Genomic DNA, 5,582 nt, shown 5'->3' with positions numbered 1-5,582 from the left:
CTCATCACGCATTTACGTACGTGGCTATGCAGCTAGTTTAACACTCCCAAAAAAAAATGGCCAAGACAGGAGCTGACTTGAAGTCTCATGAAATTAAATTCATACTGTATCTTAAAGTTGACAAATTGTGTAAGTAAAGCTTGCATAACATGTAAAAATGTATTTCTGAACAAATGTACCGACGGAGTATGCCTTCTCACGGGCGTGAACAAAGAGGACGGAGGTGGATATAAATATGCAGCCTTCTAAATCAGTCAGGCAGAATGCAACCTTCTTTTTTTTTAAATGCTAAGCTACAATAATGCTAAAGATAATCCATAATGAGGGGATCCTTAATTTGACTGCATTGTTCATTTTTGTACTGTTCACTCACTACTAGCCACGCCCTGTTGTGACTGCACCCCCACACCCTGACACTGAAGGTCAACGTTTAGAACGCGTATCATTTCCAGAGTGTCACCTCTCTGCAGCTCAGCCCTCCTGCAGCTGCAGACGCAGTCGGATGCGACTTAAAGTGGAGCGAAGTACAATACTTGTGACAAAAAAGTAAATTAGTCAAATTAGTAAATCGTATCAGTGAATAAGAAAAAAATTCAGAACACAAATAACATCTTTGTTACAGAAATGAGAGTAATTGTTATTTGTTACTTCCACACCTGCTGGTACCTCGGTTTTTCAGAGCAGGCGACACATACACATCATGTTTACAGCCTCGTTGCAATGACACAATAAGTGACACACCTCAAGTAATTGACTGTCTAATAGCATTGGGTTGGGCTTACACAGGTGACTCGTTTCCAAGGAAGTGAAACTCAAAGTATAGAACAATTGACGAGTGACAGTTTATCATGAAGTGAAAGAAAAAGTCAGAGGATGGGCAGCGATACTTAAATGCTATGGTAGTGAAGTATTGATTGTAAATGCTTGTTTTTGTAGTATGCCAGCAAGGTATATGCAGACATGAAGTTTCATGCTTCCTACTGGGCTCTCTGTTTAACACACACACACACACACACACACGGCCATACTGGAGCACAACATATAGAGGCATGAAATCACACATTTCAAATCTCTGAGGCCACTTGAATCCAATACATGTTACCCAAAATAAAAAGGAAGTATTACTTTATTAGGGTGTAGTTTTTTAAAAATTGGGTCTGAATCCTTCCAGCCCTTTATCGAATCTTTTGAGCTGTTTAGGTTGGCTTTCAATCATCTTCGTAAAAACCTGTTTAAAAATCTAATATTGGCTCCAACACATGTTATCTCGGCACCACTGGGTCAAACAACCTGTTCCTGCACTGAACATCAATTCATAAGAACACACACACACACACACACACACACACACACACACACACACACACACACACACACACACACACACACACACACACACACACACACACAAACAATTTCTTTCTGGCTCCCCCGAACCTTTTTCCAGTTTCTGTTTCATATTTGTGATTTCCTGTCATTGCACATAATAATGTTTGTATTGACTATTTTTTGTATTTGCTCTGGTTTCAGTGCGGTTGCTCGGTTTTTGCCATAAATCAATAACATTTTCTAAACCAAAACCTTCAAAGTCCTCCATCAATTTCACATTTGTAATGTACTGTATTCTACAGCATTGTAATAGTTTCTACTCCATATTGTTGACCAGTTTTGTACTGGTTTGTCATCGAGTTGTGTTTTGTTGCTCTCAGTGTTTACCTGCACTACAGGGTGTTGATATATTCCTGTGCTGATTCTTTGCCAATACTATTTCTGTAAGGGTGAAACTTAACTCTCAGTGGGCGAGGTGACACCTGGAGTATATAAAGCATGTCGGGGTGTGTCGCCTCATCATGTTTTTGAATTCATCACCTGTACTGCAGCTCATCATCCATTAACATCACAGGTAAGATCAGAAACTATGACTCACTGGAAAATGGTTGATCATGTAGACTTGTTTTCAACTCTTCCTTGAGCCTTTGTGCTCTATAATTTACTTTAGAACAGCGATGGCAGCAGCAGGCTTGTCAAGCAGCAGAGGAGTGGCTGGTGGCCTGTACATCCTCTTCTCTCTGCTGTGTCTGGTTTGCCTCGCAAGCTCATGGATAGACGACAAGACACTGGTAAATTAATTGCTGCTTAACCTCCCATTGCTGTAGAAAACAATTCCGCATTTATTTGCAAGTCGTTATTGTGGTTCACCACAAGCAAACTTCCTGTTGAAATGTTCTTAATTTTCCCATCAGCAGTCGTATGCGCAGATATGTCAGAGCTGCTGTCATGCTTCGGCTGTCATGTCCACAAATGTAACTGCATGTTGATTCTCACGCTGTGTTTGCAGAAAATGATCAAGAAAGACAATCAGAAAGCAGAACAAGACTTGGACAATTTGAAGGTGAGTCAGTCAGTAAGTTTACGTGTTGGTTGACTTCATGCACTGCAGGACACAACATAATGTAACAACATAGCAATCTGAGATGGTGCCATGTCACGAATTGATTTAAATTTTCCCCATTAGGCACAAAGGGCCGCCTTTTCAGTGTTCGTGAGTGAATCTATGAGCTCTAATGAAGCAATGATTGCACGTCTTGAGGATCTCATTGAAGAATCCTCTGACACCCTTCTGCAACAGAAGGGACGTCTGGAGAGCACCAAGGGCCTCATGAAAAACATCAAGACTCATGCAGACGAGCAGAATGAGTTGTTGGATGCAGCCACGGCTGACATTGAACTGGAACTGGGAAAATCAAAGGAATTTATCCGAGCCCTTGAAGAGTTTCAAGCTGAATTGTAATGTCCATGTCAATCAGTGTCTCCACTGTATCTCTGATTTTGCATCTATTGTATCTCGTCGGCTTTTCTTTCTCATTGTGTTTCTTTGCACTGGCCTTTAAATCATGAATTAATTTTTACTTTTTTAATATACAATTTGTGAAGTAGAAACAATGTTTATACAAAATGACACAACATAAGCACTTCTAAATAATTGTACTTCTACTTAGCTCAAATATTAAGAAGGCTAACCCAAGTCATTTCTTTTTGTATTCCTGAGCAATACTTTCTGATAATAAATGGTGTAATTGAACTATCGCATCATTTTTTTTGCTTTTCTTGCAACTCTGAAATATCAGGTCCAGACTTCTGATGCAGGTTTGTTTTATGTAGAATTGGTGCCAGAGCTGATGAGGCCCAGAACATAGCAGCGAAGAGATAAGGATGGTTAAACAAAAGTTGCAGAACTGTTCTGTCATATCTTGTCTTTATTCTGGCCTCGCTGAGTCCAATCATCAAAGTAATTCTCAGTTGTTAATCTGAATGAATCGGTGAGTTAAGAGTTGGGCTGTGGGCAAGGTGACACCAGTGGCCTTTCTCATTTCCCATTTTGTACATCCTCGAATCCTTTCCTTGCCTCACAGACATCAATTAAATATGACGTGTGTCACAACTGCATCAGCTGTCCATGTTTTGTTATACTGCCATTTTTTTATGATCTCTGTCAGATGAACAGTGTTTAGAGAACTTGTGTTAACTTTTAGCTGCTTTTTGCACTTGTACCCATGATGTTGAGTTGGGTGTAGCCTTCATTCAAGATGAAAACACAAGTCATTTGCAGGTGAAATGTCAAAGAGGAATACGGTTAGAGCAGCGGAAGGTGAAGAGCTGATAGTTTGATCCAGTATTTGATCATCATAGATAAGTACACCATAGGAATACAAAAGTAACAGTAGCATTCGTTTCCTCGCTTATAGCTCCTATAAAGCCTCCTCGCTCCTCAGTGAATCCTAAATGCTACGACTCTCGTGGCTTGCTTGCCTGCTGCTGATTGAAGTGAAGGGGCCACTTTCTTCCTGTAAAGAGAGTCAATATAATTCCTTACTTCCACCCATGTACTGTGTGTATGCATACATACTGCATCACCTCTACTGGCACCTCAAGAGTTCACAGTATTTTTTATTTAGTGATATTAATTACTGCTGTTATTATCACTGATTGGAAAGCTGCAGTTTCAGTATTGGCTGACCTACAGGAGTGGAGCTGGACCCACAATAAAGGCAGATCCAACCTCCATTCCAAGAGCCCCCCCCCCTCTTTTTGATGTACTGTTTAATGTCCTCAGTACAGTACTAGTACCTCTCTTAGCATGACGTGGAAAGAGGAAGATTTTGAATGATGGTCAGACACTTAAGGGAACTAAAACAATTAAAAGTTTCCATCATAAAAGAGACATTTCCCCAAATTACTACAAAACTCGCTGTCACAGTCTCTCGGAGAAACACGTACTTTCCCACTGCCCATATAGACACAAGGCTACAGGCGACTACAAAGAGTTCCACCCCACATCAGCCTCATGCCAACTCACAAACTACAACAGATGATATAATCCAACACTGACCTCTGGTGTTCATAGTAAAGAATGCATTTTCCCTAAAAACAACAAAGGCCAAAAAATCTGTGACGGTCGTGATTGAAGCAATAGTATTGGAATGCAAAAGCATGTACACGAAACCAAGCACACTGGACACCAAGAATTGGAACCAATCAAGATTTAAAACCCATCTCAAAAGAAAGACGATAGATAGACAGCGCTTCAGTGAGTTTATATGGAGAATCAATATGAAGGACAGGTGCATGTTTTCCTACATGGTGGAAAGCAACTTTGACAAAATCGTTGTCTGTAGAGGGCAAGTTGCAGCCTGAGCATACAACTGATTATCATTTGTATGAAACCGGTAGCTCAGATGAAGAAATCCGATTGGTTCATAGCCGTGAAATATTAACCACATACATACCACTATGATGTCTAATTCCTTTGCACTTTCTGTATCACTCCATGTCTGAGAAAAACACCACACTAATGTGTTGTCAGGGCTGCTGAGCGACATGAGGGGATCTCCACCACAAACAGGGAACATGTTACAGATACAAATTAGATGCAAAAACACGATACACAAATGAATCATCTCAGGTAAATTTCTATGAAGGAGTGGACTAAAGCAGTGCCCGTCTCCTACTGAACGACATGCAGAGCTCGGCAAAGAGGAGGTTCAATAATGTCGCTCAGCAGCAGGCCAGCAGGAATACAGCAGAAACTATCCAATACGGCTTTCTAGACAAGAGAGATTGTGGTTGTAAGTGGTCACAAACATTAAAACCTCTTTCCAGAGCTACAGGCAACCGAAACTCAGGGACCCAAGAGAGTGGAGCAACATCCTCCCCACTGCAAGCAACACACACACACACACACACACACACACACACACACACACACACACACACACACACACACACACACACACACACACACACACACACACACACACACACACACACACACACACACACACACACACACACCTAACCAATAACCGCAAGTCCAAAGACTTATCAAAGTCATCCTGATGTGGTATAGCTTCACTAACTTACCAAAAAAAGATACAAAACTGACCAACAATAAATACAAATAAAAAAGTATGAAAAGCAGAGTAAAACATCCACAAGGCAGCAGCCCTGAGATGTATCAACAATATAAACTTTACAATAGCTGCAGCTCACACACATATTGAAGTAAAGGTGAAACTGAGGTT

Source organism: Melanostigma gelatinosum, assembly GCF_949748355.1.
Source record: "Melanostigma gelatinosum genome assembly, chromosome: 23".
NCBI classification, from domain to species: domain Eukaryota; kingdom Metazoa; phylum Chordata; class Actinopteri; order Perciformes; family Zoarcidae; genus Melanostigma; species Melanostigma gelatinosum.
The sequence above is the reverse complement of the archived record's forward strand: the minus strand, read 5'-3'. Positions refer to the sequence as shown.